The 23,222-nt window shown below is 37.3% G+C and overlaps 1 protein-coding gene across 1 annotated transcript in view; it reads left to right on the top strand.

Moving 5' to 3' along the window:
- Positions 1 to 23,222, top strand: part of LOC113254217 (cytosolic carboxypeptidase 6-like) — a 1,048,184-nt gene that overhangs the window by 147,808 nt on the left and 877,154 nt on the right. The gene's annotated exons all lie outside the window — the stretch shown is intronic.

The raw sequence follows: 23,222 nt of genomic DNA on the forward strand, positions 1-23,222 counted from the left end.
GGATAAAACTGATATAATTTGACTATATGATAAATCATTAATTATTCAATGTTTATCATATACCTGGTTCTGTATGAAATGCTCACAGAACTTAGTCTTTGTCAGAGAGGAGGTCTCCTTATAAAGAAGTGATTAGGGAACAGATTCAGTTGAACACAAACCAAACAGCAAAAGTAATATTGCATCACAATCATCAAATGTTGTGGGTATTCTGAATGGGAAGATTGAAATTTGATTATAAATTCCTATCCAGTAGGAATTGGATCTTGTTAACTTTTTTGTGCCCCGAGCCTAATACACTGAATGGCACATATTCGGTGTTCAGAATATGTTGAAAATTTTAATGAGAGAGGTAAACATAATTTCGTTTTAGAAATAATTGTTAATTATTTTTGGTTTTCATAATGTATGTGTGCATGCATGTGGGTATGTCATTGGTTGGAGGGACATGGCAGTGTCAGTCTGACATGTCTCTGAACCCTAAGAACATTGGTTGTTTTTTGACAATTGAAAACTTGTTTATGTAAGATTTTGCTCCTTGTTTATTACATGCCACTTTAGTTTGCTAGGGCTGTCATAACAAAGAACCACCAACTGTGTGGCTTAAACAACAAAAATTTATTATTTCACAGTTCTGGAAATCTGAGATCAAGGCGTCAGTAGGGTTGGTTTCTTCTAAGGGTTGTGAAGAATATATTCCATGTCTTTTGTCTAGCTTCTGGTGATTTGGTATTCTTTGCTTTGTAGAATCATTACCCTGATCCCTGCCTTCATCTTTACTTGGCATTCTCCTGGAATGCATGCCTTTCTCTAAATATTCCCTTTTTATGAGGCTGCCAGTCATATTGGATCAGGGGCCACTTTAATGACCACGTTTTTTTTTAAAGATTTTTTATTTATTTATGTGACATAGAGACAGCCAGTGAGAGAGGGAACACAGCAGGGGGAGTGGGAGAGGAAGAAGCAGGCTCCTAGCGGAGGAGCCTGATGTGGGACTCGATCCCGGTACGCCAGGATCACGCCCTGAGCCGAAGGCAGACACTTTAACGACTGCGCTACCCAGGCGCCCCTAATGACCACGTTTTAATTTGATCACCTTTGTAGAGATGCTGTTTCCCAGTAAGGTAACATTCTGAGGTATTGGGTGTTAGGACTTTAATATGAACTTTGGGGGCACATAATTCAACCCATAATTAGTACTATAGTGTTGTTCTTCCGGTCAGACCTGAACACTGTCCACATAATTAAGAACAATTTCTTCTACTTTTCTTGAATTTTGCATTATTGCCTTGTCTGGGATATATCTGGTGTCTAGAAAATATCTCTTGAATTCTTTTTACCTCAGTTAAAGATAGGAAGGGTCTTTATAATAATAACTCCGTAAGGGTTGGAATTATTCTTTTAAAGATCGTGTGTTATTTTGGTTTACCTACAGTCTGAAATAATCCAAATTTCTTTCTTAGATCATATTTTTCTTAACCTTAGTTATCTTTTTCCGTCCTTTACTGAAAAGCTCAGTAGAAGAAATTACCCAATTTGACCTACATAGTATCCAAATTAATAGTGCATATTTGTCCAGCAGTGTATGAACAGTTGGTTTATATCAATTGTATCTGTACTAGTAGTGCATAAACCTTGCAGTAATAGTAGAGTGCTTAAGTGCACACCCTTTGGAGTCAGGCTAAAATTTAAATCCTTACTTGAAAACTGAGCCATAGTTTCTCATCATTTGATGGGGAATGATGCCTACCCTACATCCTATAGGAAAAAATATATATATTTCATTGTTTAAATAATTAAAACATCTTACCAAAATATATACAAAATAATAATATTTAAAAAATAGATCAGTGAGAAAATCTCAGAAAGGGGAAATAGCAAAAGAAAATTCAGCCGGATGAATACATAAAATGCATGCTCTGAGTTCTCATAAATTTGCTATAGGTAGGTAATAAATTTAACTGAGAGTTTTCTCGTAGCCAGTGCCAAGAGAAAAACAATGTCCATAAGATAAAATAAACCAAATATTGAGATCTTATGAAATTCTTCCTATTGGTTTTCCTAAAGCAATCACTGAAATGTGATGAATAGTATCCTCGACAATATCCCTATGATGTTTATAGCAATATATTTTATAGGACTGTATTCTGTCACATCCTCCATTGTAGACTCAGAGCATAATGCAAAAGGGCTTCTTAGTGAAAAGCAGTTTAGTTGGCACTTGAAAAAATTTGTTTGACATATGCAGCATTCATCTGATCGAATTTAAATCCAGGGATTTATTTTAGATTATTTAAAACAGAGAAATTAGAGGGGTATTCTCTTATGTGCTAACTCTGAGCTACTGACTGTGGCTGCCTAATATGTTGTGTTGAACAGGATTCTGTTAGGTGCATCCAGACTTACAGAAGAGTAAAGTGGTTAAGAGATTCAATAATTGGGAAGTATTGCTTCATGTGGATGGAGGATATTGCTTTCAGATAGACCCCCATAAGTATTTTTTCTTTCTGAGTTGTAGAATATGTAAAGTGCTTCGTATATTGCTTGGCCCTGAACCGGTGGCTAATCTGTTTTTCTCAGGAGAAATAAGTTCTGCAGGTCAAATATGAATTTTCCATATCCCTCTCTCTATAAGTAGTATTTCCTTCAGAAAAACAGCAAGACCACCCTAATTTTATCCTTCTATAGATACCTGACCCTTTCTGATTTTTAAAAAAGTTTGTTCTCTTCTACTACACTTAACCTGCTTCAGGATAGAATCTGAATCTGATTAATCCCTGGTCTCCCAAAGAACCAAGCAGAGTGCTTATGAAATTAAGCACCAAATTAATACTGTATTTATTTGTTGATGAAGTAATTTGAGCAATAGAAAGGTAGGGAGAGATTAACTTTCTTATAGCTCTCATGAATAATTGCTTGCTGTTCCCCAGCCTACCAGCTTTTCTCAAGTCTTCATGTGTTTGCAGGTACTGTTTTCTCTGTGACCTAGATCCCTTTCTCTTACTGGTACAATGTTAATTCAGACCTTTCCAGCATTTCTTCTTCTGAGAAACAGTACCTCTCAGGCAAGTTTGGCTGTCTCTACCTCATATTTACAGGTAACTCTTAGGCTCTTATATGCTAGCCTTTATTATATTTTTCTTTTTTCTTTTCACTGTAATCTTGAAATCATGGATGGTTTCTTATTTGGTTCTCCAGTGCCTACTGTACTATCAGTCAGAGAACAGGGAGCTCAATAAATGTATGAATAAGTGAGGGAGGATAGATAGTGAACAAAATGATTTCATAAAGTGAGATTTTAAGATAAGTAAAATATTTTTACATTTAGATGAAAATTTAACAAAAATAGCAAGAATGTTAAGAAGAAAAACCAATAAAATATCAATGATTTATTGTTCATCAGACACTATGATAAGTAATATACATAGTTTACCTCATTTAATACAGAAACCTTCTGAGATGCTGTATCTCTCTTTGTAGGGGAGAAAACTAATGCTCAGAAATGTAAAGTTATTTCCCTGGAATTGCATGACTGACAGAGGTGTAGCTAAATTTGAAGTGAGAATTTCCTGGCTCCAAAGGCCATACTTTTAACCATTATATATACATATTACCTTATTATAGGTCAGTTTATGACATATGAGTAATAGATATATTGTTGAAAATATAGATATATAGATATTTAGTACAATAAGATAATAAAGGTTTTGTGATAGGAAAAATAGAAAAATTGTCTACTTGTTTTAAAATAAGCGATCCAAATAAATACTGTTTGGTTGCCATCATATGCAATACGAGTATTGTTTTATGATTAATATGAGTATGTGTATATTGAATAGGAGAAGAACAATATAATTTATACTACAAATTAATTGGTTGGCCCCAGACTTAATATGATATTTAAATTACTGTGTCATGAAAAAGGGTCAGTAAAATACAGATACGGTTCAGTTGTTTATATACCATTCCAAAGTAATGGAAATAAAAACTTAAAACTTTTAATTTTAATTTCTCCGATGAAATTTTACTACATTTATTTGTGTAATCTTTGAAAATTAATGTTTTATTTCCTTTTGAAAGAAAATAGTTTTTATTCTTGGCACAGTATGAAAATGTGCCATAGGGGCGCCTGGGTGGCACAGCGGTTAAGCGTCTGCCTTCGGCTCAGGGCTTGATCCCAGCGTTACAGGATCGAGCCCCACATCAGGCTCCTCCGCTATGAGCCTGCTTCTTCCTCTCCCATTCCCCTGCTTGTGTTCCCTTTCTCGCTGGCTGTCTCTATCTGTGTTAAATAAATAAATAAAATCTTAAAAAAAAAAAAAAAAAAAAAAGAAAATGTGCCATGACTTCAATAGAAATCGTGGGTTTTAAAGTAATATCTCACTTTTTCTTTTTTTTTTAGATATCCAAATGGTTGATATACTTTTTCTTTTTAACTTTTTGAGGAAAGTTGACAAATATAATTGTATATATTTAAAGTGTCCAATGTGATGGTCTAATATATATATATGTATATATATATATATACATATATATATACACACACATATGTATGTACACTGTAATTATTGAGATTAAGATAATTAATGCATCTGTCACCCCACATAATTATCATAGTTAACTTTTCTGTGTGGTAAAAATCCTGAAGATCTACTTTTATCAACTTTCAAGTATACCATACTGTATCAATAACTATAGTCATCATGGTGTACAAATGTTAGATCCTCAGAACTTATTCATATAACTGAAAATCTGTACCTTTCAGTTATATCACTTCATTTCCCATTCCCCCGGCCTCTGGCAACCACCTTTCTATTTCCTGTTTCTGTGAAATTGATTTTATTCCAACATTATTCAAAATAGCCAATATATCAAAACAACAAAAATGTCCTTCCATATGTGAATGGACAAAGAAAATATGACACACACGCACACACACACACAAACACACGTATATATAATATATATGTATATATTATATATACAAAGGAATATTATTCAGCTATAAAAGAGAACTAAATCTTTCTATTCGTGACAACATGCATGAATCTGGAAGGCATATGTTAACTTTTTTTTTTTTAATAGCAGTATAGTATAATGCCAAAAACACAGGTTTTGGTTTCAGACAGATCTGGTTTCATATATTAGCTTTTACTCTTCTGTAAAATTAAGAAAAGGCGTATCTATTTTGCAGAACTATTATGCAAATTAGGATAATATATAAGAGACAGCACAATATACGCATATCAACTTCACGTAATAATTCTGGCACATATATAATATCATTTCAGGAGTGCTAAAATGTGCCAGGCACTTTTATGGGTGTATTTATATGTGTCATTACCAATCCTTAGAACAACCCTACAACATAGGAACCTTAGATTGGGTTCCCCCCAAAATCATACCTTGAGAACAAGGACTTAGGTAAAGGTTGTATATTTAGATAGGGATCTGAAGAGAGAGATACTCAGGGTAATTCATGCTTTGCTGGGCATATAGTATTCTTTGTTTTTTAAAAAAAGATTTACTTATTTATTTTGAGAGAGAGAGAAAGAGGGTTGGAGAAGGGCAGAGAGAGAGAGGGAGAGAGAGAGTCCTCAAGTAGACTCCCTGCTGAGCACAGAGCCCAGTGTGGGGCTTGATCTCAGGACCCTGAGATCATGACCAGAGCCAAAATCAGGAGCCTGACGCTTAACTGACTGAGTCACCCAGGTGTCCCTGGGCATATAGTATTCTTGATCCTTCTGTAGGCTTGGAAAATTTAGGCTTGGTGTTTCTAAGATTGTTCTGCGTGTTAATGAAATGTGCCAAAATAATAAGAATATTTGGAGTTTTTAAGTAAACATTATTCTCCTTTGGCATCAGGAGTTAACTTTGCAGTTACGGGAAGAGCAATGTGTGGAGACAGTTGACCTGGCTCTGAGTCCTAACCTAACTTAATCTTGGGAATTATTTTGCATCTTTGAATCTCATTCTGTCCATCTAAAAATGGAGAAAATACTTTGAAGGCTTTTAAAAAATGACTAATTATAGTTAACATTTTTGAAATACTTAAACTGTGCCAGTCTTTGAACAAGGAGTTTAACTTGTATCATCTATAATATTTTCCTTTTTAGGACTCCCTAGAGTAGTTTAGGGCCCCATTTGTACAGACCCATAGCAATCTATATACTTTCTACTCTACTCTAAATACTTGTCTAAATGTTTGAGGTTTGTAAGTTCTGTAGGAGCTCTTTCTTGTTTACCACGATGCATCATGCTTAGTTCAGAGCCTGGTACATAATAGGTGCCCAATAAATGTATATGAAATAAATACAATTATCATAACAATTCTTCAGAGTAAGTATTACTAATGCTGATTTACAGATAAAGAAAATCAGGCTTAGAGAAGTTAAGCATATGTCAAGATTAAACTGTTTCTAAGAGGTAGAATCAAAATTTGAATCTGATCTGCCCATTAATGGCTAATAGTTAATGGTCAGGCACAGGCATTTTGTGAAGCCCACAACATACTTTTACATACTTTATTTCATTGAATCCTCACATCTATTGAGGTAGGTATTATTCTGTCTTATAGATGAAGTAGGAGTCTAGAGAGGTTAAGTAATTTGCTTATGGCTATACAGTTAAGTAATCAAGTATCAGAGCGTGTATTTGAGCCCAAGTTGGGTATGATTAAAATAATAATAATAATATTAAATATGAATATAGAATTTACTCTGTGTTATGCAAAGTTCTATGTGTTTGACATGAGTAATTATTATTATTTGACATGAATAATCATTAAATTCTCATAAAACCTATGAGGTAGATTCTATTATTATTTTCATTTAACATGTAAGGAAACAGACACAAAGAGGTTACATGATTTTACCAAGATCACACAGCTGGTAGGTTGTGAGCCTGGGATTCAGACCCCATTGATCTGGCTCCAGAATCTGTGCTTGTAACCATTGCCCTGTGTTGAGTTGTAATTTTATATAAAAGCACTTATCTCAGTGTCAGGCACTTAGTAATACTTCCATAATTTTTAAATTTTGCATTTAGGTCTTTATAACTTCTGAGAAAAACAGGATTGTTGTAACTTAAAGTTAAAATATGATACTCAGTTTTCTAAATTGCAGAATGAAGTGATTGTAGCAGGACAATGGATCAGACTGGTCATTGATCACTCCAAACCAAGAGCTTATGACCATTAACCTTTAAAGTAAGAAAGGGTCTCTTGCGGAAAATTATAATGTTGAGAGATATTTCCAAATATTTAAAAATGAAATAAAATCTTGTAGTATATGAGGCCTAGGTTTATAGCATCCCTAAGAAAAAATAAACAGTGAATTTTCTATTTGTAGAGTCTTCCCCTTCTTCATTCTTACAGAAATTAGGTAAATTGCTCTGTTTAAGGAAGAAGAGTTTTAAAGTTGTATGTAGTTATAATTATGGTAGAATAATTTATTTAGATTGTTTTGAGGGATGTGGTAGCATTTTACTTTTTCTTTTCTATAAACCTACTAGTCAGCAGATATGTTTTACCCTGTGGGAGGAATACAACACACAGTTCCTGGCTTAAAGGAGTTTAGTAGGAGAGACTGACAGAGGCTGTGATTAAGTTGACCGCAGATTTTGTCATCTATGGCAAATGTTTTTGCCCGGAACAAATGCTGACCTGGAAGGGATGCTGGGACAACTGGCATACCCTGGGACTTGTCAGAGGCTAACCATGATGTGTACCTCTAGCTCTAATAGGGGTAAGTACATTGTAATAAGAAAACATAGTAAAAGCATGTTTTTTTCAGCAGGGTGTTGTGGGAAGGTGGTGTGGCAAGTTAGCGGACTTCTTAGATGAGGCTACAGTGAACTGAGTATTAAAGGATTAGTAAGAATTATCCTGGTAAATTTTTTTTTTTAAAGATTTTATTTATTCATTTGACAGAGAGAGAGACAGCCAGTGAGAGAGGGAACACAAGCAGGGGGAGTGGGAGAGGAAGAAGCAGGCTCCCAGCGGAGGAGCCTGATGTGGGGCTCGATCCCAGGACGCCGGGATCACGCCCTGAGCCGAAGGCAGACGCTTAACGACTGAGCCACCCAAGCACCCCTATCCTGGTAAATTTTAGCATTTGGGAAAAACTCCCTGGTTCTTGTGATGTCATGCAGAAAGCCATGAATGCCAGAGAGAATAGTACTCTCAGGGAATGGCAAACTACAACTCTTAGAAATGGAGAGTATTCCTGAGGGTATGGGCTCACTAAAACTTTTTAATCAATTAATTTAATAAATAAACAAACAAATTTAATTTTTCTTTCTTTTTTTTTTTTTAAAGATTTTATTTATTTATTTGACAGATAGAGACAGCCAGCGAGAGAGGGAACACAAGCAGGGGGAGTGGGAGAGGAAGAAGCAGGCTCCCAGCAGAGGAGCCTGATGTGGGGCTCGATCCCAGAACACAGGGATCACGCCCTGCGCCGAAGGCAGACGCTTAACGACTGAGCCACCCAGGCGCCCCTAATTAATTTATTTCTAATATATGGAATCTTTCATTCTTTTCTTCATTCTCAAAGAAATAAGTGTGCCTTTACCTTTACCCACCTTGAGCAAATATTGTAATGACACCATCCATGTGTCTATATTCCGAACCTGGTTTAAATGTGTCTCCCTGCTGGTTGGTCTCCTCCTCTCCACAACCTCACCCTGTATCATACTTCTGCCCTATGGACTCTCCTGACTTATGTGTATTGCTGCACTCTTTGCTTTGCTAATCCACAGTTTTGTCCCTGACCAGTGAATTTAGCCTCTTGTCCCTACTGGAATTTTTTCCATAGGATGATAGTAAGAAAAGATATTAGGCAAGGTACTCTGGTTTCCCTCTGCTTGTTATTAAATGAATAATTATAATAATATCTTGCAACCTTTTCAGCCCCACAACTTCAGCTCTAGATAAGGTCCTCAGTAGGTTTGCTGTATTTGTATGGTAGTTTTCCAACTAGTCTCTCAAATTTAGCCCCAACTGTCTCTGGTCCATCCTCCACTGTGTCACCAAAGCTAAAATGCAAATCATCTGATCATAGTACTTTATTGTTTAAAATCTGTCATGACTCCCTGTTATCTTCAGGATAAAATCCAAATGCTTTTACTTGATAAGGTCTTTAACATAAGATCTGATAAATATTTCCTTAATATTAATACTGTCATTTCATGCCAGCACGTGCCACCTTACAAAGCCATTATCTCTTTTAGAGAAAAAAATGAGAAAATTTTGGAGACAACAGCATGGTTATATAACATAAAGTGTTTCACTGTGTCTAGAAATTCTGTTGAAGAGATACTGGCAGCTATGAAACTGTAGGTGAATACTTTAATTCTGTTATTTGTTTCTGACTCATAATTGAAACAAAGCTGAACTTCTGTTATTGTATGGTTTTCATTTGTTTTTTAAATTCCTGATCTCTTTACTGAATTATTTCTACATATATATGGTTATATATCTACATGTATATTTTTCTCTTTCTTATTTTGTCTGCCTTCTCTTTGAGGAGGAAGTAAAACATTTCATTCCCAAATGACTTTCCTCTAAGAATGATGACATTTGCTGTAGTAACATTACTGAAACTAAGGGCCTCGGAAACAATAGCTGAGGAAGTATGAACTATGTTTAATAAAATCTTATTTGCACATCTTTTCAACTGCTCTTTTTAAATTATCTGAGACAATGTTTTGAAGGGGACTTCCAGTACACATAAAACACCCTGCTATGCTTTAGTAGTAAAATAACTTCAAAAAATGGGATACATATCACTTGATTAAATATGGTTGATTGAGTTCGTTTATAGCCCTCCTCTTTTCAATAAAGATTTAAGCTACTACTTGAATGATTATGCATATGTATTGGTTTAAAATCTGAGACATAAATACTTTTTCAAGTGATAGCCAAATGATACATTTTCAATTAGAATGTTTAAAAATTTTCTATTGTTATTGATTTCATTTGCAAACAAAAATTTTAAAATTACTTTAGTTAGCAAAACTAGAATGTTGTCTGTGTTTTTACGCTTTGTTCTCCATAAAATAATTGTGCTTCGATAATATGCTGCAGTATTGAAAAATCCATACAAATTGTGGGTTGCATACAGCTTTCAGATAGACTAGCCTTTTGAAGGTATGAGGATATTTTGTGTAGGCCACCTTTTACAGTTTGTTTCATTTCTCATCCTTTGCCCATTCTTCTTATTGCAGGGGCCAACCCCCTAAAAATTGCGCTTCCTGGGCTCCCTTGTTATCTGGATTCTGGCCAGGCTCAGCTAATAAGAAATTCTAGCAGGAGATTGAAGTGCAGGTACAAAGGAGAAGTCTGGGTATTTCTCCCTTTTTTTTTTTTTTTTTTTTTTTGTTTTGGGGAGCATCTCCAGCAGTGGCTGTATTTCCTTCATGGTTTTGCCGGACAGCCCCTTCCTTGTGATCCCAACTTTGTTGGATTGCCTTGACTCCCAGGATATCACCACCTCCTGCCTTTGCCCCTTCATCTGTGGGTACAGTAGAGACTTCCTGGTATTGTTAATCTCTGTGTTGCTCCACTTTCACCTTTTTAACCTTTCAGCTCTCCCAAAATTTCTGCAACCTATTTCCTTTTTTAAAAATATAAATTAAATTAGCCAACTTATATACATCATTAGTTTCGGATGTAGTGTTCAATAATTTATCAGTTTCCCATAACACCCAGTTCTCCTCACATCACATGACCTTCTTAATGCCCATCACCCAAGTACCCCATTCCCCAACTCATCTCCCCTCCAGCAACCCTCAGTTTGTTTCCTATAGTTAAGAGTCTCTCATGGTTTTTCTCCCTCTCTGATGACTTCCCATTCTGCTTTCCCTCCCTTCCCCTATAGTCCTCTGCCCTGTTTCTTATATTTCTCATATGAGTGAAACCATATGATAATTATCTTTCCCTGATTGACTTATTTCACTCAGCCTATTACCCTCCAGTTCCATCCACATCAATGTAAATGGTAAGTATTCATCCTTTCTGATGGCTGAGTAATACTCCATCGTATATACCACATCTTCTTTATCTATTCATCTGTCGATGAACATCGTGGCTCTTTCTACAGTTTGGCTACTGTGGAAATTGCTGCTATGAACATTGGGGTGCAGGTGTCCCTTCGGATCACTACATTTGTATCTTTGGGTAAATACCTAGTAGTGCAACTTCTGAGTTGTAGGGTAGCTCTATTTTTAACTTCTTGAGAAACCTCCATACTGTTTTCCAGAGTAGCTGCACCAGCTTTCATTCCCACCAACGGTGTAAGAGGGTTCCCCTTTCTCCGCATCCTCGCCAACATTCATTGTTACCTGTCTTGCTAATTTTAGCCATTCTGACTGGTGTGTGGTGGTATCTCATTGTGGTTTTGATTTGTGTTTTCCTGATGCCTAGTGATATGGAGCATTTTTTCATGTGTCTGTTGGACATTTGGATGTCTTCTTTGGAGAAATGTCTGTTCATGTCTTCTACCCATGTATTGACTGGAATTTTTGTTTTTGGGGTGTTGACTTTGATCAGTTCTTTATAGATTTTGGTTATTAGCCCTTTATTCAATATATTGTTTGCAAACATCTTCTCCCATTCCATAGGTTGCCTTTTAATTTTGTTGACTGTCTCCTTTGATGTGCAGAAGCTTTTTATCTTGATGAAGTCCCAGTAGTTCATTTTTGCTTTTGTTCCCCTTGCCTTTGGAGATGTGTTTAGCAAGAAATTGCTGCGGCCGAGGTTGAAGAGGTTGCTGCCTCTGTTCTCCTCTAGGATTTTGATGGATTCCTGTCTCGCATTTAGGTCTTTCATCCATTTTGAGTTTGTCTTTGTGTTTGGTGTAAGAAAATGGTCCAGGTTCATTCTTCTACATGTGGCTGTCCAATATTTCCAGCACCATTTATTGAAAAGACTGTCATTTTTCCATTGGATATTCTTTCCTGCTTTGTCGAAGATTATTGGCCATAGAGTTGAGAGTCCATTTCTGGATTCTCTATTGTGTTACATTGATCCATGTGTCTGTTTTTGTGCCAGTACCATACTGTCTTGATGATTACTGCTTTGCAATATAGCTTGAAGTCTGGCATTGTGATGCCACCAGCTTTGGGTTTCTTTTTCAACATTACTTTGGCTATTGGGGTCTTTTCTGGTTCCATACAAATTTTAGGATTCTTTGTTCCAGCTCTGTGAAAAATGTTGATGATGTTTTGATAGGGATTGCACTGAATGTGTAGGTTGCCTAAGGAATTGATCTCATTTACAATTGTACCCAAAACCATAAGATACTTAGTAATAAACCTAACTGTGAAGAGGTAAAGGATCTGTACTCCAAAAACTACAGAACACTAATGAAAGAAATTGAGGAAGACACAAAGAAATGGAAAAACATTCCATGCTCATGGATTGGAAGAATAACTACTGTTAAAATGTCTGTACTACCCAGAGCAACAGGTTTCTTGTAATACATTTCTTTTATTGGGTTACCTGGCATGGGCTCTTATACTGAATCATCCCTGATTAATTCAGGCTTTAGTGTTGAAGGCAAGAAATTTTGCTCTGTGATTCCTTGAAGTTCCTGTAAATGGTTCGGCTGTATTTTCAACTCACCATCTATTGCTTTTCATAGCCTAGGGCCATAGTAGTTGCCAAGATTTGCTGAACCCTAGGGGAGGCTCTTTAATGGTCCTAGTTAACACTGGTGGCTTAAAGTGTTGTCCATGTAGTAATTTCCTGAGCTAGGTCATGCTTTGTTATTTTATGCCATCTTGGTAAGTGAGTTGTGCTCATGACCAGATTTTTACATTTAAAAATAGAGCTTATGCATGTGGACTGAAGGGCTGCCCAGATTTCTTGGCGGGGGAGTGGGGGTCTGGTTTACACGAAAATTCAAAAACAAACCATAATTATGTAGAAATGTTATGATGTTTTTGACAAAATATTTTTGGCCCCCTCCTGAGTTTCTATTCCATGGCCTAGGCTGGAGTCCTTAGACATTGCTTGGTTTTGAAAATGTACTCATGTGTGGAGCTCCTGGGTGGCTCAGTCTGTTGCCTTCGGCTCAATTCATGATCCCAGGATCCTGGGATCGAGCCCTATATTAGGCTTCCAGCAGGGAGCCTGCTTTCTCTCCCTTTGCCTCTCCCCCTGCTTGTTCTGTCTCTCTCTCTCTGTCAAATAAATAAATAAATCTTAAAAAAAAAAAAAGAAAATGTACCCTTGTGATTTCCCTTTACTCCCTGGGATTGCACTTTATTTTGGGAAATTATTGTTTATTTTAAAATCCTTTTTCTTTCAGACAAGCCTGAGCTTTTTGAATAAGTAAACATACCCCTTTCCTCTTTTATTGCCTGCTATGGAATATAAGAGGCAGGAAGCATTGTAGTCAGAGAGATAGTTCTATAGAACAGAAGACATTAAACCTTAGCTTTGCCATTCACTAATGCTATACTTTTTTTAATATGGAAATTAAATATGTATTTATTTATTTAATTTTATTTTTTAATAATATTTTTTTATTATGTTAGTCACTGTACAGTACATCCCTAGTTACTGATGTGAAGTTCCATGATTCATTACTTGCATATAACACTCAGTGCACCATGCAATATGTGCCCTCCTTAATACCCATCACCGGCCTATCCCAGTCCCCCACCCGCCTCCCCTCTGAAGCCCTCAGTTTGTTTCCCAGAGTCCATAGTCTCTCATGGTTCTTCTGTTTACCCCCCCCCCTTCATTCTTCCCTTCCTTCTCCTACCGATCTTCCTATTTCTTATGTTCCATAAATGAGTGAAACCATATGATAATTGTCTTTCTCTGCTTGACTTACTTTGCTTAGCATTATCTCCTCCAGTGCCGTCCATGTTGCAGCAAATGTTGAGAAATCGCTCTTTCTGATGGCTGAGTAATATTCCATTGTATATATGGATCACATCTTCTTCTTTTTTTTTTTTTTTTAAAGATTTTATTTATTTATTTGACAGAGATAGAGACAGCCAGCGAGAGAGGGAACACAGCAGGGGAGTGGGAGAGGAAGAAGCAGGCTCCTAGTGGAGGAGCCCAATGTGGGGCTCGATCCCATAATGCCAGGATCACGCCCTGAGCCGAAGGCAGATGCTTAACCGCTGTGCCACCCAGGTGCCCCTGGACCACATCTTCTTAATCCAGTCATCTGTTGAAGGGCATCTCAGCTCCTTCCACAATTTAGCTATTGTGAACAATGCTGCTATGAACATTGGGGTGCATATGGCCCTTCTCTTCACTACATCTGTATCTTTGGGGTAAATACCCAGTAGTGCAATTGCTGGATCATAGGGTAGCTCAATTTTTAACCTTTTAAGGGACCTCCACACTGTTTTCCAAAGTGGCTGTACCAACTTGGATTCCCACCAACAGTGTAAGAGGGATCCCCTTTCTCCACATCCTCTCCAACATTTGTTGTTTCCTGCCTTGTCCATTTTTGCCATTCTAATTGGCGTAAGATGGTATCTCAATGTGGTTTTGAATTTCCCTGATGGCTAATGATTTTGAACATTTTTTCATGTGTCTGTTAGCTATTTATATGTCTTCTTTGGAAAAGTGTTCATATCTTCTGCCCATTTTTTGATTTGTTTATTTGTTTCTTGTATATTGAGTTTGAGAAGTTCTTTGTAGATCTTGGATACCAGTCTTTTATCTATAGTGTCATTTGCAAATATCTTCTTCCATTCTGTGGGCTGCCTCTTAGTTTTTTTGACTGTTTACTTTTATAGAACCCCTCTTAATATCTCATGTAGGGCTGGTTTGGTGGTTACAAATTTGGTCAGTTTCTGCTGATCCTGGAAGGTCCTTATCTTTCCATCAATTCTGAATGACAGCCTTGCTGGATAAAGGATCCTTAGCTACATGTTCTTCTTGGATAGAGCTTTGAAAATACGCTGCCAAACCTTCCTAGCCTGCTAGGTCTCTGTAGGTCTGACGTTATTCTGATATTTTTCCCTCTGTATGTAAGTATTTTCTTCCCCCCGGGCCGCTTTCAATACTGTATCTTTGGATCTAATATTTATGAATTGCACTATGACGTGACGTGGTGTAGGTCTGTTGTCATTGACCTTGGGAGGGGTCCTCTCTGCCTCTTGGACACGAATGCTTGTTTCCTTTGCCTGATTAGGGAAGTTCTCAGCTACAATTTGTTCAAATATCTCTTCTAGACCTCTCTCTTTCTCCACCACGTCGGGGATGCCGATGATTCTGACATTGGAACGTTTCACTGAGTCAGTAATATCCCATAATCTACATTTTTGAGATTGAATTTTTTTGAGCCAAATTTCTGTTTTAACTTTCTCTTCTACCATCCCATCCTCCAATTCACTAATTCCTTCTTCTGCCTCATTTTCCCATCATAGCATCTAATTTAGACTGCATTTGATTCATAGCATTTTAAATTTCTGCCAGATTTGCTTTTATTTCCGCCCTTAGAGATTCTATATTCTCGTTAATATTTTCGTTAATATTTTTTTCAAGTCTGCACATTATCTTGACCATTGTTACTCTGAATTCCATTTCTGATGATTTGGTTATATCCATATCCATCAGTTCTGTGGCAGAGGCCACAGACTCATTATCTTTTCTTTGCCGGGGGGGATTTCTCCTTCTCGTCATTCTGATGAGGAGAGGTTGCAGTGATGCCCAGAGCCCAAATTATTGACCAGGACCCAGGCAGTGTGCACTTGTTTTATAGGGACCTTAGGTATGTGGGCTTCTTGATTTTTTAGCCTGCCTTCTGGGGGATGGGCCTGCTATGCTGATATTCAGGCAACCCTGTTTGGGTAGAGTCGACCAATCCCCTGCGAGGGTGGATGGGGATGGGCACGATGTGAGTTGGTATTTCCGGGCTTTTGTTCCCTGGTGGCTTTCCCTGGCAGTTTTCTGTGCTGAGAGTCAGAGCAGCAGTGACCGTTTCCTAGCCTCTGTCTCAGAACAGAAAGATCGCAGTCTGCTCTCCACTGAGCTTTCTTGACCACTTTAACTCTGTTTCTGTCGGTACTGCTACAAACCCTGCAGTGTCCCGGGTTGTGTGCCCCACAGCAGCTCTCCCAGCCCTCACTTCCAGGGCCTGCATGTTTCTGTCCTTTGTGCTTCTAACACCACCAGCTGCCCCTGGTTCCTCTGCACGCTCCCGAGCTCCCTGTTTCAGTGTGGTTCGTGTGGGCTCTGGAGTGCCCATTTTCAGTCTGGTCGCGCGTGCACTCCTGAGCTCTTGGTTTCAGTGTAGTTCGAGGGTGCGCTCCGGAGCTCCGTTTTTCATTTTGTGCGTGCACTCCGAGCTCCCGGATTTAGTCCGATTCCAGTGAGCGCTTCAGAGCTCCGGGTTTTCAGTCTGGTTGCGCGTGCGTTCCTGTGCTTATTGTCTCAGTCCGGGTGCCTGTCCACAAGTCCATCCCCCTGCCCAGTGCAAGTGGCTACAGCTTCCGGGCGCCCGAGCACATCGGCTCCCTCCCTCTTCCATTTATCTTCCGATATCTGTGCGTGGATTCACGGCTCCCTGGTTTGTACCTCGATACTCAGTGCCTCAATACTCAGTGCTGGAGATGTTCGTTTGCAGAGATCCAGATGTATCTTCCTGCATCTCAGGCTGATTCCGTGGGTGTTCAGGATGGTCTGGTAGATATCCAGTTCTACTCAGGGGACCAGCTGAAAAAGGGTTCCCCTACTCCTCCTCCATCTTTTCTCCTTCTGTGCACTAATGTTGTACTTTGAGCAGAGCCTCAGTACATCTTTAAAACAGGCATGATAATATTTATCTTACAGGGTTGTTGTATGGATTGGAATTGCCAAAAGCCTAGCAGATAGTGGTCAGTACTGAAGGGTGAAGGAATACCAGAAAGGGAAGTGTGTCATTTTTGTGTATATAGATGGTGTGGGATGGTGTGCGGTGAGGGTGGGAGACCATTGAGGAAGACATTTTAGAGGAGGTAATGTAGGAATTGCACTTGAATACACTGCCTGGAATGTTCTTTCAGAAAGCACGGTTTTTTCTCTCATTTCAGTTTTTTACTCAAATGTCTCTCTGACCCTGTGTAAAATTTCATATCCTAATCCCCCATGTGCATTATTTTTTCTTCTTAGCGCTTACCACTAGCTATTATAGTATTAATTTTACTTATTTATTTATTATTTATTTTTTATTGCCTGTCTCCTTCATTAGAATATAAACTCTATGAAGGTAGGATTTTTCTTTCATTCCTTGGTGTCTAGAACAATGCCTGGCTCATGATAGGTGCTTAATAAATATTTGTTGAAAGAATTAGTGTGAGATTGAGTAGAAATTCACCAGATGAAATTAGTTATAGGTGGATTTATTGTATTTTCATGGGTACTGACCTCAAAGTATAAAATGCAAAGTTGAGGAATTTAGCAAGACTGTAATGATTTATAGAAAACAAACACTTATCCAGCAATCTATCTTTTTTTTTTTTTTTAAGACTCTTCCTGAGAACTTGGGTATGGTGTTGGGAAACTTTTGAATAGTCAATATAGTTGTTGTAAAATACATGCAGTAAATTTCATGCACCGTACTTCTCAGAGGAATTACTTAGCATTTATTTCTTCTTATTTAGACAGTTTTAACTGTCTAAATAATTTTTATCGTAGGAAATTTGCAGGTTGGATGGAGCCTGAGGAGAAAGGAATGCTCTTTGGTGAGAAATCAAAGTTGACAAGCTGACAGAAGGGAGGAGGCAGAAAATATAAAAGTAAACAATAAAATTTAAGCATATAACCTTTAATAGATCTGTTCTTTATCATCAAGATAAGATTAAGTTACATGCAAGATGATTTTAGAACGACTTCCAGTAAAAATAGAAATGTCTCTATACACCTATTACATTTTTATCCTTTCAGTCTGGTTTGTATCCTCACTGTTCCAGCAAGATAGCTCTCTGAAAGGTTGCCAGAGACAGTAGTCATGTAATTTGGTGGTCTTGTCTTAGCTCTTGATTCCTCTGTAGCATTTGACATTTCTAATGATCACACTTATTTTTTGACATGCTTTTCCCCTGGCAGCATTGACTCTATTGTCCTTATTCACCTCTCTCTCTGACTGACCAGTCTATTTTTCATCCATATGTGACCCTTAAGGCATTCTCCAAGGTTCAGATCTCCTTTTTTAAAATAATTTTTATAAATCTTGAATATGGCATCCAATAATTCATCATCCATCCATTGAAAATTATTATTATGCTTATTAAATATTCTGAATCCTTTAATTGGTTTGTATATGCCTTCCTCATTCAAGCCACCAACATCTGTCAGAACTACCATTCCTCTTGTTTCGTTCCATTCATGCTCTCCACTCCCATTGTCCATTATTAGCATAGCATCTACAGTGATCCTTTAAAACTCAAATCTGAGCATATTCCTGTCCTATTTAAAATATTCCATTGTCTTTCCATCAGAATTGAAATAAAATCTAGACTCCTTACCCTGAGTGCAAAGTTGTACATATTCTGGACCTTGACTACTTTTCTGACTACCTTATGCTATTTCCATTCTTCCTAATAATGCTTTAGCCACGGTGACTTACTGCCTGTTCATAGACCAGGCCAGATTTGTTTCTGCTTTAGGCTGTTTGGTCCAGACATTTCTTCATCCTGAAATACTGATCCTCCTCCCCCCTACCAACATCTTTGCCTCTTGGCATTCAGATCTCACCTTACCTACTGCTTCCTCAGAGAGGCCTACTCTGACTAGCCAGTCTAAAGTAGCCACCCAGTCACTCTGTCATATCATCCTGTTTTTATTCTCTGCTTATTCATTTACTTGTTTATTAACTGCCTCCACTGCAGTAAGAATAGTTACTTTGTCTATTTGCTCTATCTCCAGAGCCTGACATATAGTAGGTTTTCAATAACTATTTGTCAAAGGATGAATGAATTATGTGGCAGATACTGGGGGTACAGAGATAATAGTAGTAATTCTACGTGGTTATTAGACTTTCCTAGGCCATAGGCATTTTTGAGAATCTGATGAAAACTATGTATGCTCTTCCAATAAAATGCACTTATGTACATATAGTAAAAATTTGTCTAAAAATTAGAGTGCTCTATTTCTTGAGTACTTACTCTTTGTTAGCCGCTTTACAAGTTTCCCTGCAGTCTTAGAAGCTTTGGAATACATTTATTAAGTCATAATCTTTATATGATTATTGCACATAAGTAGTGTAGTGGTATAGTGCTTCTCAAAACTATGTGTGCTCAAGAAATTTTTTTTTTCAGTTTCCAGTATCATGGCTCTATGTATGGTCCTGCTATGAAGCTCATGCCACATGCAATTCACTTAATGAATTTATCAGCATCCAAGCTGGTTTATACTCTGTAAACTAGATAGGACACCAGTCATGAGTTTGGATGTCAAATAGCTATTAAAAATCACACTGTACTTGTTTTATGGGCAATCTATACTAAGCAGTTTGTAGGCCAGCAAACCAAATTTTGAGGAGCACTGCCTTGGAAAGTGTCTTCAATCTTGAACTCTTTTCAAAGGTCTGATCCCATATTTTAATCTACCTGATTATGTCTCTAGAGAGTTGTTTCACTGATATTTTAAACTGGTCCTTCTCCAAACCAAATTTACCATGTTTAACTTCAAAGCAGAAGAGCTCCTTTGACTTCTCTTAGCCATCCCAATCAATCACTCATTAAATCCTATTATTCTACTTAAGATTTTCTTAACTTTTTTTTTCATTATCACTTTGCTAAAGAGCCTTTTTAGACATTTTATTTTTCTAATCCTCCCCCCACCTCTACAAAATTTAAATTCTATAGATACAGTATATATCTGTTTATGGACTGTGGGCTTTCAAAGGGCCACAAATCATTTTAATATCTAAAATTTCCTTGGTTCCCTAGATACCACTCTTGTTGTGAATGCATGCTTTACCTGTATGATCCTTCTTCTTATGCATGCATTTTCATTTTTATCCTGTTACCAATATTAAATCATTATTTTCTCTTTGATAATGATATTCTCCTTGGGAGTATTTTTTCACATTTTTATTGAAAACAAATCATCCTCAAGGCCTGCCTTTGAAGTTACTTTTTCTATGCAGTTTTTTATGATCCTCCAGCCTTGTATGACATTTCCCTATTCTAATTTCCAGTTACAACTTTTGTGCTATTTCTTTTATGGAACAAAGATTTTTATTGTTGTCTGCAAACATAGGCTCCTTGAAGGCAGGAAGAGTGGTTTCTTTTCTTTTCTTTTCTTTTTTTAAAATATTTTATTTATTTATTTGACAGAGAGCAAGAGCACATGCAGGGGGATCAGTAGAAGGAAAGGGAGAAGCAGGCTCCCCGCCAAGCAGGGATCCCAATGCGGGGCTGGATCCCAGGACCCTGGGATCATGACCTGAGCCGAAGGCAGACACTTAACCAACTGAGCCACCCAGGTGCCTTGGAACAGTGATTTCTTTCCTTGTCTTATAATAGCTAGCTTTTAATAGGCACTTAAGACATCCATGAATGAATGAATAAATGGCAATTCCTTAAAAATAAAAGAATAGGTATAAAATGTTTGGTAGGTTTCTACTCAACTAAAAATCTTCATTTTCTTTTGGATGAATGAGACATTTTTCTATACCCTTCTGTTCTCCTACCTCTGTCCTTATCTCTACAGGGGTAGAGTTAGTATAGATGAGGTAATGGAAACCTAATATGGTTCTTTACTTTATCATTAACTCACATTGATATCGGTTATCCTAAAGGAGTCAAGGATAGATTTATTAACCTGATTCAGTGCCTTGTCTTAGTCTTCAGTTGTCACTCTATTCATAATTTATACATCAGTCACAGAACATTTGTATTTTAAGTGTCCCTTAAATATAGCAGAACATTCTTCCTTAAAACAAATGTGTTGGAAGAAATAGCTCATAGGGCATATTTCATTGTAACATTTAGAAGCAAATGCTCATATCCATATGTACTGGTTAATTTCTTCCCAATATGTTTTGTGTTTTTTAAAAAAAATTTTTCCTGTATGTTAAACTTAAATTACAAAAGGTTTTATCTTTTATCAATTTTCATAATTATTTTTGAAGAGTGTGCCAACAAAAGAAAGAAATGGCTTTTTTACTTACAAATTTACAGAAAGAGATGTTGAAATAGTTTAAAAATGTATATAAATGTTGGCTTACTTTTTAATATTTTAATGGTTAAAGGTATTTTATGGGAAATCATGTAGCTAGTGGAGTCTTAGGTTTGGAAACAGACAGATCTGGTTGTGAGTTCTGGTTTTACTATTTACTACCTGGGTGACCTTGTTTGAGTTACCTATTGTACTAAGAGTTCTCCAGAGAAACAGAAAGTATCTATCTGCCTGTCTATCTGTCTGTCTATCTATCTGTCCATCTATCTTTATGTAATAAAGAGATTTATTTTAAGGAATTGGCTTATGAAATTATGGAGGCTGGCAAGTCCAAAATCCGCAGGGTGGAATGGCAGGCTGGAGACCCAAGGGAGAACTTGTACTGCAGTTTAAGTTTGTTGTCAGGTAGAAAATCTAGAGAACTGATGTTGCAGTTCCTCTTGCTTTGGGTAGATCAGTCTTTTGTTCTATTCAGGCTTTGACCTGATTGGATGAAGCCCACTCACATTATGAAGGGCAATCTGCTATACACACTACTGCTTTAAATGTTAACTTCATCATAAAACGCCCTCACAGAAGTATCTAGAATAATGTTTGATCACATTATCTAAGCACTATGGCCCAGAAATGTTGATATATAAAATTAACCATCTTACTTAGCCTTTCTGAAATTGTTTTTTCATTTTAAAATATGTAGAATAATAAACTGTCTCATAGAATGGTTGTGAAGATCACTTAAGGTAATGTATCAAATGCCTTACACATGGTAGACGCTCCATAAATGTCAATAATATTAACTCTCCTCTCTTCCTCCTTTTCCTTCTCCCCACCTCCCTCTTCCTCCTTCTTTCCCTGTTTTCATTAAAGAGAAATAAGACCCATGATTGTTTAGCATGTGATGCAGAATATTCATGTAAGCTTCAAAAATAAGGTCTTAAGAGGACCTAGGGATTATAGTGATTATAAAACATTTTGTAAAACAACATTTTGAAAAACAAAAGAAAATGACAGTTCTTTATCAATGAAGAAGGTAGAGTCATTTACAATCATTCATTCATTTACTCAATGTTTTAAGAACAGTGTATTGAGTGCCCACTATATCCTGTCTGAGCCTCAGTGGGAAGCTATAAAAGTTTGGGTGGCATATCAGAGTAGTCACTTACTAGAAGAGCAAATAAGAGAGGCCACATTTGTAAAAAAATCTCTGGAATAGCATGGAATCAAAATTAATAGGAGCAGACCAAAAAAATTGCATTAGCTTGTTAAGAATAGATAGAATAATAATAATAAAAAAAGAATAGATAAGAATCTTCAAGGGATATTCATTATCTATGAAAAGAAGGCCAAGCATTTTAACATAGAATTTAAAGCTTTCCATGGCTTGGTAAAGTGCAGGGAAGATGGCAGAGAAGGAGGATCCTGAGCTGTCTTGTTCCATGGATACACTGAGGCAACAACTACATGTGTTGCAACTAGTGCTGAAAATATCCCAAGACTGGCAGAGCAGATCTTCCACAGCTAGGTGTAAAGAGAAGGCCATATTGAAAAGGATAGCAGGGACAGAGATGTTGTTGCGATCCAAATCCCTGGTGCAACTAACTACAAACAGGAAGGACATCACAAGCGTGTAGGAACAAGGGGATCATAGCCCACACTGGGCATACCTGGCCCTGAGGACCTGCACTGGAAAGATGATCTACCTTAAGTTGTAACTTTGAAAATCAGTGAGACTTAACCCCAGGATCTTAAAAATCAATTGGGCTTAACTCTAGAAGAGCTAGAGGATTATAGGAAACCAAGACTCTGCCCTTAAGGAGCCAGAATGCTAAATGACTTGAACTGAGACACAGCACAGAAGCAGCAGTTTGAAAAGTGCCTGGGGTATATGTGAAGGAGATTTACTGATTAATTTAAGATATATGCTGGAGGGGCAGGGGTCTGTTAGAGATTTTTCTGGAACAAAAGTGCTGGTGGGCATTATTTTTCTTGCACTATGCTAGCCTGGATAGCCTTACACTTACGGGAGCCAGTTCTAACATACTCCATATACATTGATAGCACCATGTACCTCACATCAGTGTTTTCC

Source organism: Ursus arctos, unplaced genomic scaffold (genome assembly GCF_023065955.2).
Source record: "Ursus arctos isolate Adak ecotype North America unplaced genomic scaffold, UrsArc2.0 scaffold_12, whole genome shotgun sequence".
NCBI classification, from domain to species: domain Eukaryota; kingdom Metazoa; phylum Chordata; class Mammalia; order Carnivora; family Ursidae; genus Ursus; species Ursus arctos.